The sequence below is a fragment of the Rutilus rutilus genome, assembly GCF_951802725.1.
Source record: "Rutilus rutilus genome assembly, chromosome: 2".
Classification (NCBI taxonomy): Eukaryota; Metazoa; Chordata; class Actinopteri; order Cypriniformes; family Leuciscidae; genus Rutilus; species Rutilus rutilus.
Window position 1 is genome coordinate 14,830,264 of NC_140210.1, and position 16,130 is coordinate 14,846,393.

Sequence of the window (16,130 nt, forward strand, 5' to 3'; positions counted from 1 at the left end):
AAGCATTTCATGTCTTTCCATCCATAAGAATGTATGTACCCACTCAAAGTCTTTTGGCAACTGTGAGAGAATCAGTATACTTTATGTGTCCCTTAGGAACTTGCAAAGGGTTCCGTAACTTCTGTACCCTCACTTTATCCCCCTCCTGGAAACAAAGAGTTTGAGCAGCACGCATAACCCTTTGGCGAACAGTCATGTCAGTTGGTGAGTGTATATGAGCAGATGGCTAGATAGACAGCCTTGTGTGCATTTGCCTGGCAAAGAGGAGCTGAAAGGGTGGAGTACCAGTTGAAGCATGTGGAGTGGCACGGTACACCTGCAAGAAGTCAGTAATCACAGGTTTCCATGGCTGATGTTGCTGGATGGCCATTTGGACAGTGTGTTTGTGAACACGGTTGAACCTCTCTACAGCACCAATCGCTGCTGGGTATACAGAGAGGAACAATGGTGATGAATATTCCTTCTTTCCAGAAAAACAGAGAAAACAGCAGACATAAACTTAACACTGTTATCAGTAACTATAGGTTACTCAATGGATGGCTGAAAACTGATGACATAAACAAAACCACAGAATCTGAAGTGACAGCATGAATAAAGGATACCTCAGGCCATTAACTGTAATAGTCAGTTACTGTTATAGCAAACCTGCAGTTGGATTCAGCAGTGTGAATTGGCCAGACTATATTTACAGCCACTTTCTACCATGGTCCATGTGGCAGCAGCACTGCCTGGAGAAGAGCACTGGAGCTACAACTATGGCAAAATCAGGAATAAACGTCTGTACCTTGACATAAATCCAAGTAATGAGCGCAAAGTAATTGCTTCAGAAGATGCAGGGGCATTGAGCATCGCCTGTACACGTGATTCATCAGGAAGAAGACCCTCCGCTGAAACAGTATGACCAAAGAACAGCAGGCTGGTTTGCCAGAAGCAACACTTGTCTTTATTGAGCTGCAAGCCAGCAGCTTCTATTCATTGCAAGACCGCTTGAAGTGCTTTATCATGCATAAACATCTCCAGTCTGTGGATGATAATGTCGTCCAGGTCATTTTCAACCCCTGACAAGCCAGTCAGGAGCATGGTCCTGACATCATCTTCTGAAATGCAACGGGTGCTGAAGCCAATCAGTAAGGAACAGTCCATCGTGAGTAATAAAGGCTGTGAGGTCATGACTGTCCTCATGCAGCGGCACTTGGTAGTAAGCTTTAGTCAAGTCGATGAAAGTGAAAACAGTAGAACCTTTTAGAGCAGAGAATAGTTCATCCATGTGTGGCAATGGAAAAGAGTCCAAGATCACTGTTTTTATTTTGCTCTCTGAGGTCAACACACATCCTAAGGGTAGGGACACACCAAACTGCCGCCAAAGAACTAGCGCTGATGAAAGCCGACTGTGTTGTCGCCTCGCGTCGCCTGCGTCGGGTCAAAAAAGCTACACTTGAACATACCGAGAGAACTACAGCCGACTGTCAACTAGCATGAGCAGAACTTCTGCGCCTGCATGTAAATGAGACAACTGTCTATTTCAGCAGATATATTTGTCAATATTCATCATTCAAAAAGGGAAACTGATGCTGCATCCTGCATATACACAAACCGCAAACAAAGGAGCGCGTGCTTACCGTTTTGAATATCAATCCTGCTGATCACTTTCTTTATTCCCCTCCGCTCATGTTAATATTAAAATATTCACCCAGGAACACTCAGGTAAATTAGAACAGCCTTCTATCTGTACTGTTTTGACTTCTTTGCTGTTTTGCTATTATTCTCATGCACTGACTCATTCACTAACAGCCAGTCAGAGTTCTCTCTCTCACTGATGGCCCGACGCTGATTCTACATGCTGAATAGACACAGCACTATGAACAGAGAGTGACAGACGGCTGAGTTTTTGGCGCACAGGTGTGACAGTTTCATCCAACTTTACGCTGTGTATACATTTTTTAGCACATCCAAATTCAGTTGACTCAGCAACAGTCCACTGAAAGATTGGGACAGGAGAAGCAGGCACAGGAAGACATTAGGTTCCACCCCATGAGTGGTGTCCCTTTGTCCACAATGAAGAACGTAGCAGGAACTGAGTAGTCATGTAAGGAACCATTCCCTGACAAACATCCACCCACCGGGATTTGGGATTTTGAATATGTCACCAGCCTGGCTGTGGGTTGCGACAGCACAAAACTACTGAAATGACATGCATAAGTGCTGTAGGGCAGGATTGATACAAAAGACCCACTGTCAACCACCAAATCCACCACACAAATCTGTGAGTCAGAAGTAGATATAGTCACTGTGCTTGTAATGCTGGGAGTACAAGCTGAATATTCCGTGAACAGTACAGTAATTCCTGGTAATTCAATTTCACGTACCTCGCGCATGTTTGATTGCGCTGATCTTCTCAGTTTCGCGTAATGTCCAATCCTTTTACACTTCTTGCATGTTGCAGTTGGGCAGTTCACAACGTTAGCTAAGTGTGCCTCCAGTCCGATCCACAGTGAAAGCATGACTTCCTCTTCCCCACCTGAGCAGAATTAGAGGTGCATGTGACGGTTTCCCTGTTGTTACTGTGTGCTGCAACACTTGTATGGGGGCGGTAACATGGTGGGAATTTGAAATGATTTAGCCTGATTGGCAGCAATATCAATCTGGCTTAGTATCATAATAACAATAATAATTTGTTACATTTATATAGTGCTTTTCTAGGTACTCAAAGCACTTTACATATAAGGGGGGAATCTCCTCAACCACCACCAGTTTGCAGCATCCACCTGGATGATGTTACGGCAACCATATTGCGCCAGAACACCCACCATACACCAGCTTATTGGTGGAGAGGAGACAGAGTGATAGAGCCAATCAGTATATATGGGGATGATTAGGAGGCCATGATGGACAGAGGCCAATGGGCAAATTTGGCCAGGATGCCAGGGTTAAACCCCTACTCTTTTTCCGAAGGACTTCCTGGGATTTTTAATGACCACAGAGAGTCAGGACCTCGTTTTAACGTCTCATCCGAAGGACGGTGCTCTTTGACAGTATAGTGTCCCCATCATTTTACTGGGGCGTTAGGACCCACACAGACCACAGGGTGAGCACCCCCTACTGGCCTCACTTACACCTCTTCCAGCAGCAACCTAGTTTTCCAAGGAGGTCTCCCATCTAGGTCTTGGGTTACAGGGTGATATGGCTGCTGGTCGGCTGATCATAACAGCTCTGTCGAGTGTGAGATAATTTTCTAGTAAAAGTCTCTCACATATTCATGGGTTAAGCACTTTCTCTACTGACTGATTGCGAATCATTTCGTCACTGGCACCAAACTTACATGAAACAACATGCTCTCGCAAAGCAACATACTGTAAAACTGCCTTGTGAGGCACCCCCTTTAAAGGGAACCTATTATGCCCCTTTTCACAATATGTAAAATAAGTCTTTGATGTCCCCAGTATGTGTATGTGAAGTTTTAGCTCAAAATACCCAACAGATAATTTTTTACAGCATGTTTAAATTGTCACTTTTTGGTACTCAGAAAAACACACCGTTTTAGTGTGTATCCCTTTAAATGCACATGCGCTGCTGCTGCTGCTGGCACAGAGGGCGGAGCCTCACAAGCTCCCGCTCAGAGCCAGGGCAATCTCTTCTGATAATATCAAAACAGAAACTCTCAGTAGCGGTGTTCATTTCGACCCGGAGTAGGACAATAGTGCCCACAGAGCCAGAGAATATATGCTGTATAGAAATAGAAACAGAATAGTCTAGATTAATTATGGTAATAACTTATTTTTCATATTGCTTTTATCCATTATTAGTACAAGCCTGCTGTAGCGGACCCCGTCCAAATTATGGCCCAAAATATACTGATGAGTTTAACAAAGTTTATTGTACATCACACAAAAGATGAAGTGTCAGTTTTACTCCAGAAAGTCACTGTAAGAGCTGAATAAACACAGTATAAGAATTGCACATTAAAGTCTTATCCATAAACTCTCTCTCTCTCCCTTTCATTATCATCAACATACACAGCGAAGTACACAAAACACTCGTTACAACTAACAGTAAACAATTATATACACACCTTTTCAGTGGGTGCTTAATAAACTGGCAAACTTGATATCCGTAAAACGACTCGATGAGCTGTCATAAAGTGCGCGCCCTTTCATTTCTGCCATGACCAGTAACGTTAGGCCTATCACTCCGGAGACTGTAAGCTGGGTCACGAAATGTTGGTACTGATCCATCCTCGAGTAACAACAGGAGTAAACAAAGACTGCTATGTTCATTCTTACATTCAACAACAAAGCACCTCAATCACTTTAGAAGATATTCTTGTCTACAGCTGCTCCAGCATCGAAACAATGGCGGACTGCGTTTATCTCACTCAGGGCGGGTCTACGCTAAAACTGCAGTGTCAATCAACAGTCGTGGGAGGGGCCTGTGCAAAAGTATGTCACATTGCCCCTAATCTGAAAACGGCTTGGTCTGAGGCAGTGCTTATGATTTATGGGGATTTTAAAAAAGCACTGGGTGGATTTTTATCATTATAGGGTGGTTGTGTACACACACTGCCAACACACATGTATGTTCAAACGCCATGTAAAAGTGAATTTTGCATAATAGGTGCCCTTTAAGGAAGTTGTGGCGTTCAGCTACTGTGTAATCTTTTGGCACGAATTAGGCTTTCAGTGCATCCTCTGCATCCTTATATGTCGTACCTGTGTTGGGCAATGAATAGAAAATCTGTTGTCCCTGTGTGCCAAGGCAGTGAAGCAGTACAGCTCTCCATCTTTTGTCCGGCCAGGCATCCCCTGCAGCACCAATAATTCGTAGGTAATTTTCAAAGATCCAAAGCCATGTGCTGAGCGGCATTGCAGGGTCACCGGGGCATGGCAGGAACATTTTTTTTGTAAAGGTACGTTAAAAACAGCCATCTTCAAGACCAAAGATAGCGGGGGAAAAATGCCTAATCCTTGTCGGCAATTTGTCAAATTGTACACTTTGCGTGACGCTAATCTGTGGCGATTGGTCAGATGACCCAGTCAGTTGTGATTGGTAGCCTATATGCGTACAGAGCTTGTCGGAAACGGAACGCCCGTCACCATTGCACAACAGACATGGCATCAATTCTGCCTTACCAATTCGAGCCAGAGTCTGACGAGGAAAATCAGAGTTGCTGATGAACAATAAAGTCAATCGCAAACACGACTGGAGCAGGACCTTTCTCAATGGTAAGTGTCAATGTAGTTTATGGCACTTCAAGTCGATGGAACATCGGAGTAAGAATGTTTGATAAGTGACGTGCTGTAATCTGATTAAACTTGCTGTCTGTTGCTATTTGTTAGTTCAGTGTAACGCGTCATTGCCGAATTTATTTAGGTGCACGTGTAGGAACTGTATCAAAATGCCAAGCGAGGCTGAAAATCTTTGCAAGGAAGTACGACAAGCAGTGTATTGTTTCTGTAATACTTGTGCTTTTGACACTTAGTACATGTAATGACCCATCCTTCAATAACAACCGGCTTGCGAATCCATCGAACGCATTTAGGTTGAAGCAGCAGTCGTCAGTAAAATGACGGGAACAGAGCACAAGGTTCGGGCTATACTGCGTATCGTTGTAACTTGTAAAGATGAACTTTCACTAGTTCACACTTACAAATAAGTCAGATAGAATAAAAGCATATTTGGCATGCTGTCCGAGGAGAGGGCTCCGGGCTCGGTATTCGGCCCGAACCCAGAGAACTCCCCCCGTATTCCTGGCTGTAAAAGATTGAGCCAAGAGTGAGGAGTCGGGGTGGTGGAGGGATGCTGGAAAACTGTCAAGGAATATTAGGTGAGTTGACAGAGTGGATATATACTTCTTGCCATGCTGATTAGGGTAGACTAGGGCTGTCAAATGATTAATCACGATTAATCGCACCAAAATAAAAGTTTGTGTTCACGTAATATATGTGTGTGTACTGTGCATAATTATTTAGTATATATAAATATGTAAATATGTAAATATTTAAGAAAAATTTGTTATTTATATATAAAATATTTATATTTATTTATAATACAAATTATATATAATATATATACAGTATATTTAAGCAAATATTTCTTAAATATATACATGCATGTGTGTGTATTTATATATATACAAAATAATTATGCACAGTACACACACATATATTATGTGAACACAAACTTTTATTTTGGTGCGATTAATCGTGATTAATCATTTGACAGCCCTAGGGTAGACATAATTGTTTGATGACGAGTAGATTGGATTGATTATTTGAACGTGCTCCTCCCGAACTTTGTTTATAAAACATCATTTAAAGGAACATGCCACCATTTTTTGAAATCTAGCAATCACCTGTAAGCTACTCTTTGGAATATTACATGTACCTGTCTACTTACTCCTGTGAAGAGGTGTGTGCTTTCTCTACACTCACACTCCAGTCATCATTGCTCAGCTATTACTCTGGTAAAGGAAAAGAGACTCAGATAGTTCATATTAGCCACATTTCCACTGTTGGGCCAGTGCGAGCCAGGGCTGTCAACAGGCCTAGGCTAATCTGTAGCACTGAGCCCAAAACCACACTGCGTTTCCACCGTGGAGCCAGAAGCTCCGCTTCACTAAAACCTGCCCGTAAAATGCCTCTCTGGAACAATGTCACACAATCCCATTATTTCACCAACAAATGGAAGTTTTATAAGAAAACTAATCAGAAAGAAATCACTGGAAAGTAGCGAGATCGCAAACCGAACATGATAAAAGTGGCAGTTTGATGACATTTTTGTTTTCACATTTCACATTAGTCATACAGAAATAAAGTGGTATTTACCTTTATTTCACAAAAGAAAGAGGACACACATACTTAATCGGCCGCATCTGTTTATTTGTAGTCACAGCACATTTAGAAAGAACAATCATTTCAACAAATTTTCCACCAAAAATACGATCTGAGGAGCTTTAGCACTCTCTCCAGTGACAGTCCCAATACAGTTATATTTTAAGTCAGAGAAACAGAGGAAGCTCCCGAAAATCCAGACTTGCTTTATTTTATGACATATGCGGAGCTAAATATGGATATTAGACAAAGAGATGAGACGTACTGACAAATAAAATAAATACATGATTGTGATAGCCTACATGATTTGTCAGATTTTTTTCAAGCGGTCGTATGTACCACGTTAACTATGGTAATGGTTAACATGCATAGTCTTTTGCAACGCATATAAATATTTCTGCCTTATATGGTAACCAGAATCCACATTGATTTCAAACACTCACTGCTGTCTGAAAGTGAGTTTTTAGCTAAAATTAAGTCTTTATTGCTGATGAAGGTATATGAAATCATCCGGCGCTGCCGTCTCCAGACTCAGGTAAACTCCACCTCTGTTCAAAACCACTCCTCAAGGCTCGATCAAGCCCCGGAAGTGACAGTGGAAATGCGACTGGCCCTGGCACGCACTAGCATGCCCGCTTTGACCCGACAGCGGAAACGCGGCTATTCATCTACACATCATTATTCTGACCGTTTCATTACTCACATAATGAAACTTGCAGTTAAATTCACTGTCAAAAAATACCTTGTTTGTTTTTAACCATATATCTGTCTGCAAGTCTAGTAGTGTTCCCTGACAGTATGGCTCTGTGTGTCACGGATTGTGTTGCTTGATCACACACGAACACAAAGATGAAGTTAAATAGGCTTAATAAATAATAAATCCTCAGTCTGAGAGTAGCACACAAAACATTCAAACATTGACGAGACTCAACAACAATGAACAGAACCAATGGAACTTAAATACACATGCAAACAAGAACAATTAATCACACACACCTGAACTGAATGACAAACCAAATGAGTGATCATGACAACAAAGAAGGCAGGGAGAAACAGTGCAAGTCAAAACTGAATGAAACCATGACTCTGTGGTGGGTGGGTGTTTGGTCAAGTCATTGTATGCATGCATTGCATTTGTAATGTAAATTAATAGATCTGGACAAAATTAACATCATGTCCTTGACCCTTTAGCAATTTATTTGATCTTTAGAAATTTTCTGAATTTATAGAAGGAGTCATTGTAAAATGTATCAGAAATGATCCATTTATATTTATTCCGGGTTAGGCTCATGCCCTAGAAATAGCCAAAAAACAACAGAATAAGTTGACACAGAGATTGTAAATCAAAACAAGGAAAATTTCCTTCAAGGTGGGGTTTTAAAATATCCAAGTCCCCATTTGAGTGACATCTATTTAAAAAAAAAAAAAAAAAAAAAAAATTTAATTGACAGTCAGTCAAAAATGCAGCCGCCAAACAAATGAATACAAATGAAACCTGCATACTGAAAACCAATCCTACTGAATGTATGATATTTTCAATCTCCTTTAACAATTGTCTATAAATAAATGTCAGGAGTACACCAAGAAAGATAGCAAAGAAAATAAAGGCAGACTGAAAAGAGTATTCCACATTCCAAATGCAGGTGTTTTCCTGTTAATTGTTTTGTGGGGTATTGTGTAGTAAAAATATATATAAAAGAGGCATGTTTGCTTTCTGGTTATATGACTGTTTGTTTGAATAGCATGTAAATGTTTTCCACTTAAACAAAACATTTCATTTCCCCCCCAAGTATGAACAACAATAGAAGAATTAGACTTAAATCCCTTTTCAGACAAAAGCTGTCAGGTATGTGCATTTGTTCAGGCAATGCTAAACAGTTAAACATCTCAGCTGTTTAAGATGCTAAAAACAGGTGATACAATCAGGTTGATACAATCTTTATTCTGGTAGAATAACAGCAGTAACACCACCTGATCTTAGAAGTGGCCACAATAGGTGAGCAACAGTCACTTCACTAACTTATGTCCTTGATTTATTTGAGATTGACTAGTTTTACGTACGTTTTGAAGCTGCTTTTATGTCCCTAACGATATTAAAATCGAACCTATGCCCTTGGCTCAGCAGGATTATAATGCTATCATGAGCTCCCCAGTAAACATGCAGAATGTAATAATATGTCCAAACACACTGCAGCTATGCTTAACCACTAATGTATAGTAATAGTATAGTGTCAACTGCTTTTTGATATTTAGCAGAAAAAAAAACTGTTGTGTGTCAGCATGAACACTAAACAGGTTCAGTACAAGTCAAGTCAGAATTATTTATATAATGTTTTATACAGTACAGATTGTTTCAAAGTGGCTTCCAGTTGATAAACAGGACAATAACAGCGTTAATGCTAAACAAATTCAATTTCAGATGTAGGCTAATACAGCTCTAAAGAGGATAATTATTTAGTCATTATCTCAATGTATTTCAATGTAACAATCCAGTTCAATAACTGTGTCAATATTGCAAGGTTCATATTAAATGAAACAAGTTAAATCCAGCTATAAGCAGCTCAACACAAGGCAACAGGGTCATTCCTTGTCAAATCAACCACATTTCAGAAACTTCCTAAATAAATTGATTGATTGATTGATTGAAGAAAGACAAACTAATCAATTTTCACCTGAGGTTTGGAGTCAAATTTCAGGTGGATGATAAGTAGGCCTATGACTTTAGAAAGATGGCAGCATCATTATTTCAAATTTACACATACAGTGAGGAAAATAAGTATTTGAACACCCTGCTATTTTGCAAGTTCTCCCACTTAGAAATCATGGAGGGGTCTGAAATTGTCATCGTAGGTGCATGTCCACTGTGAGAGACATAATCTAAAAAAAAAAATCCAGAAATCACAATGTATGATTTTTTAACTATTTATTTGTATGATACAGGTGCAAATAAGTATTTGAACACCTGAGAAAATCAATGTTAATATTTGGTACAGTAGCCTTTGTTTGCAATTACAGAGGTCAAACGTTTCCTGTAGTTTTTCACCAGGTTTGCACACACTGCAGGAGGGATTTTGGCCCACTCCTCCACACAGATCTTCTCTAGATCAGTCAGGTTTCTGGGCTGTCGCTGAGAAACACGGAGTTTGAGCTCCCTCCAAAGATTCTCTATTGGGTTTAGGTCTGGAGACTGGCTAGGCCACGCCAGAACCTTGATATGCTTCTTACAGAGCCACTCCTTGGTTATCCTGGCTGTGTGCTTCGGGTCATTGTCATGTTGGAAGACCCAGCCTCGACCCATCTTCAATGCTCTAACTGAGGGAAGGAGGTTGTTCCCCAAAATCTCGCAATACATGGCCCCGGTCATCCTCTCCTTAATACAGTGCAGTCGCCCTATCCCATGTGCAGAAAAACACCCCCAAGCTTCACAGTAGGGATGGTGTTCTTGGGATGGTACTCATCATTCTTCTTCCTCCAAACACGTTTAGTGGAATTATGACCAAAAAGTTCTATTTTGGTCTCATCTGACCACATGACTTTCTCCCATGACTCCTCTGGATCATCCAAATGGTCATTGGCAAACTTAAGACGGGCCTTGACATGTGCTGATTTAAGCAGGGGAACCTTCCGTGCCATGCATGATTTCAAACCATGACGTCTTAGTGTATTACCAACAGTAACCTTGGAAACGGTGGTCCCAGCTCTTTTCAGGTCATTGACCAGCTCCTCCCGTGTAGTTCTGGGCTGATTTCTCACCTTTCTTAGGATCATTGAGACCCCACGAGGTGAGATCTTGCATGGAGCCCCAGTCCGAGGGAGATTGACAGTCATGTTTAGCTTCTTCCATTTTCTAATGATTGCTCCAACAGTGGACCTTTTTTCACCAAGCTGCTTGGCAATTTCCCCGTAGCCCTTTCCAGCCTTGTGGAGGTGTACAATTTTGTCTCTAGTGTCTTTGGACAGCTCTTCGGTCTTGGCCATGTTAGTAGTTGGATTCTTACTGATTGTATGGGGTGGACAGGTGTCTTTATGCAGCTAACGACCTCAAACAGGTGCATCTAATTTAGAATAATAAATGGAGTGGAGGTGGACATTTTAAAGGCAGACTAACAGGTCTTTAAGGGTCAGAATTCTAGCTGATAGACAGGTGTTCAAATACTTATTTGCAGCTGTATCATACAAATAAATAGTTAAAAAATCATATATTGTGATTTCTGGATTTTTTTTTAATTTAGATTATGTCTCTCACAGTGGACATGCACCTACGATGACACTTTCAGACCCCTCCATGATTTCCAAGTGGGAGAACTTGCAAAATAGCAGGGTGTTCAAATACGTATTTTCCTCACTGTAGATAAGTAGACCTATTAGTACATTCGGTTGTCTTTCACAATCATTGTTGCATTATATGCCAATGGTGACAGTTCAAAAATGGAAAAAAAGCACTTTTTGTGTTCCCCCCCCCAAAGTTTGCATGCCAACTCAAGAAGTATTAAAGATATCTTAATATCCTTTTAGATTTTGGTTCTTAACAAACCTTCCTTCTGGTATCTTCATTTTAAAGGCCCTATATAATTCAATGCTTGAGATATGGGGATCTCAATGTGGCTCCATTAGTAAATTGTTAAATTGTACACATTTCAGTGGTCAAAAACCAAATGTGGGCCATTTTACATACACCTGATACTTTTTTTCTTTGAGGAATGTCTGAAGAACAAATAATGTTGAAACTATAAATGTATCTTGTTTCATTCTATCAAAACAAATGCATAGAACATAACTGTCTGAGTTCCAAAAATATTATTTTTCTAAAGTTTGCGTTCCTGTAACTCAAGAAGTATTGAAGATATCTCAATATCCTTTTACATTCTTAACAAACCTTTTTTTTTTGTATGTTTATTTTTTAAGGTTAATCACCATATGGGGATCTCAATGCGGCTCCATGTGCAAATTGTTGAACTTTACTCATTTTCAATTGTCGAAAGACAAATGTGGGTGATTTTTCAAACAGCTATTACTTTTTGTATTTAAAGAGGTGTGCATTTAAAGAATGTCTGAGGAACAAATAATGTTAAAACTAGAAATGTATCTTCTTTCTACCAAAACAAATGCAATGAACATACCAATTTTAACAATATTCTCAGTACCAAAATTACACTGAAATGGCCAAGTTGAGGCACATTAACTTCCTTCCATTTGTAGAAGTACGGTTTTCTTTAATACAAACAATTAAATAAAAGTATTGCACCAGCTAAGCCATGCTTTCCTTATTCTTAATAATAGTGGATTACTCCCTAAACGTTTATCTATGGCATTTAATATTTTGCCTTTCATCACAATTTATGTCTGTCTTTCTTCAGAAAAAAATAGTAACAAGTAAAAATTTGAGCAGAGGGCCTCTGGTTGAGTTGACACGGAATAACCCAATAACTGAAGTCAGTTCAATGTTGATTCAATTCAGTTCAGTAACATTGTTGATGTTGCAATGTTAGTTTTTATCATCTAGCTCAATTCTGCTCAATGCAAAAATTAAAAATGAAGCATAGCGTCAGTTCAACTGACTCTCAGCTTTTTTCTAGCTTTATGTGTGAATTTAACGTGACTGTTGTCCATCACGTCACTTTTGTCATTATCATTAGCAGCAAAACATCACCAGCATTTTTAACATTTCCATCCTCACTTATCGATCTCCCGTTTGGATTTATAACCACAGTTTTTTACTTTTTTATTTTGACTTGGACACTCATCTGCCTCACACCCCTGCGAGCCATCTGCCCAGATCTATTGGTGTACTTGTACCACTTGACAATATCGGTGAGTGAGTCTCTACTGGTATCGACATTACTTCTTTAAAAGGCTCTGACATAGGCATCTCTGACCATAAACAAATTGAATGTTCTTGTCATTTTTACATTCCAAAGTCTGATGTGAAATCCTTGATTTATTATCATGATTGGAAGTTGGTTGATCCTCTGTCATTCTCTGAGGAAATCAATGTTTCCCCGTTTCTGTTTTTCCAGTGCAGAAGGCATTCTTAATGTCTATTATGAAAGTATTTCTACAATTTTTAATGAATATGCTCCCTTAAAATCTACATATGTTCCATCCTCTCGCACTTTTCCTTGGTTCACTACTGAGCTTAGGGTAATAAAAAAAAACAAGGGTCGGCATCTAGAAATGCTTTGTAAGAAAACTGGCCTTACTGGTCACTCGTTGGCATATTCTGAACACATTCGGCAGTATAGGGAAGCTCCTAATGCTGCTCGATCATCTTATTTTTCTACATTCATTTCCAAAGTCCAAAACAGGCCAATAACATTATTTACTGCGGTTATTTACCCGGACAGTCTCTAGAGGGTTCTGGTCAAATGTGTGATGCTTTCCTGAACTTTTTTCAGAGTAAAACACTTTATACTTTATACGTCAACATCATCCCTCCACTTCCACTACTGAAACTCTCTCTTCATTCCTTACTCACAGCCTCACTAGACTCTATTGTCCCCTCAGTGGTTGATGAGATAATCAGGCAGTCTACAGTAATTCCTCTACTAGTCTTCTTGGTCCTGCACCTACCTCTTTAGTGAAAAAGACCGCTTTGTCACTACCCATCACCCATTTCATTAATATGTCAATGTCTTCTGGAACTGTTTCATCTAAGCTTAAGATTGCTGTGGTCACCCCTAAGTACCCCTCTAAGTAGCTACAGGCATATTTCGAACCTCTCTATTCTAAGATGTTAGAAAAAGTTGTTGCCTCCTAGTTACAGGCCCATTTAACAGCACATAATTTCCATGAGCATTTCCAGTCTAGCTTCCATCCTTCCCATTGTACTGAAACAGCACTGGTTAAGGTTCTTAATGATCTCCTCCTAGCTTCTGATTCTGGCGATCTTAGCACTCTCCTTCTGTTAAGACTTCAGCTCAGCTTTTGATACTGTTAACTGTAGAGTTGTCCTCTTATTTGATAGGGAGGCAACAGTTTGTTGTATTCCAGAAGCACAAATCTTCTACTAAATCTATCAGTTGTGGTGTACCTCAAGGTTCTGTCTTGGGCCAATTGGACAAACAATCAGACGCTATGGGTTCAATTACCAGTTATGTTGATGACATACAGATTTATTTTAGCACACCTCCCACCTCAGCCTACATTAACAACAAACATCAAGGAACTCAAACCTTGGCTGGAGGCAAACCACCTTAAATTTAATAGTAATACAGTACAGTAAATTTAACAGTAATACTGACTGGCTCTAAATCTGTTGTGTCTAAACTCTCTGGTCAACTGGTAGATTTGGATAGTGACTTTATAATGCCCTCTACGACTGTTCAAAATCTAGGTGTTCTTCTCAATTTCACCCTTTCATTTAATGATCACATTGGCAAAGTGGTAAAGACAGCTTTTTTCCATCTACGTAATATCTCTTGTATTTGCTCCTCTCTTAGTCAGCTGGATGCTGAATCTGGAATATGACTCAGTCACATCTCACCTTGATCACTGTAACTCACTTCTTTATGGCCTTTCAGCTAAAACATCAAACGATTACAATCTGTTCAAAACTCTGCAGCCCACTTGATCACTTAAAAAAAAAAAAAAAAAAGAATGAGCACAAAACTCCAATCCTCTATCACCTTCACTGGTTTCCTTGTGTATAAACTTCAAGGTACTAATTCTCAATTACAAAGCTCCTCATAACCTTGGTCCTTCATATTTATCTGACTTACTTGAACCTTATGCTCCTGCTTGTTCCTTAAGATCTTCTAGGATTGTTATTCACTCCTAAGTTACTCCTCAGGTCTTTAAGTGTTGTGGCTCTCAGGTTGTGGAATGCTCTTCCTCAAAACATCCGTCATGTACCCTCCCTTCTTGCTTTCAAAAACCTCTTAAAAAAAAAAAAATTTCTCTGAATATTACTCTTCAGCTCTCGGTCTGCGAATTGTACCTTGTTATGGATATGTTATGTATTTATATTCGTCAATTTTTTTGCATTCAAGTCCTGTTTGAATCCAGCTATTTGTTTGTATCCATAACCTAACTTTGTAAGTGACCTCTGTATATTATTCTTCAGCCCTTGGTATGTGTATTGTGCTTTGTTATGGATGTTTTTTGTTCTGTTCCTCTAACCTATCTTTGTAAAACGACCTTTGGTTGAAAAGAAAAAAAAAAAAAATTTAAAGAGGCATTTAAAATGGAAGTGAATGGAGCTCATCCATAAACTAAAATATCCATATCCAATCCATAAAATACTAAGAATTTTACTTTCCCCGCCAGCAAGGTTTTTGATCATTTTCACAAAAATGTCATGGCCCCCAAAATATTTTTGGTGCATGAATATCTGAACATACAAAAAAAAGAACAGCCCCTCTGCTTTTAAACAATAAAAACAGTTATATTCTAGCTTCATGCATTCTTTTATTACCAACACTTGAATATGGGTGAGTTTCATAAAAGAGGCTGAAGCTGAGAAAAAGCACGTTTTTGTCAAAGACTACATCTGGGTCATCTAGCGCCGTTGCGCTTCGGGCGACCCAAGTTCAAGTCCCGACTCGTGGACCTTTCCCGATCTCTCTCTCTCTCTCTCTCTCTCTCTCTCTCTCTCTCTCTCTCTCTCTCTCTCTCTCTCTCTCTCTCTCTCTCTCTCTCTCTCTCTCTCTCTCTCTCTCTCTCTCTCTCTCTCTCTCTCTCTCTCTCTCTCTCTCTCTCTCACCTCACTTCCTGTCTAGCTAAAAAAAAAATGGAGTAAATCAAGTCCCTCAACACCCCTAATGCTTGCACAGTCCTGTAGCTCATCCTGGGTCAACATTTCACCCAGTAACAATTTTGATTTATATGCTGTTTAATGATGATCATCACATTATTTTACATATGCATATGATTACACATGAGATCGCTCGTTTCTGCATCTTCTTCGCATGTGTTTTGATCGGGAGATTCAGTACTCTTTCAGAAGATGTGTAATAGCACCCCCTACCGTACACACTGTTAAAAAAAAAAAGTCTGTAAAAATAGGGCACAATGTACTGTATAAATATGAAGGAATTTTCAGTATTTTTATTTTTTTTTACAGGTGTTTTACCTGTATTTTGACAAAAAAATGTGTGTGAAAAAAATAGCTCACTAACCTTTTCTTTAAAGAAATTTAAAGAAATTCTTTAATTTTACAACTTTGTCGCCATGACAACACAACAACCTTAAAATGAGTTCATAAAAATTATGAATTAAATGGTTTTACAGCTAAAAATGCATATATGTTTTAACTAAGAAATTAGTGTTTTTATAAAATCATAATCTTGACATTTCAGCATTTAA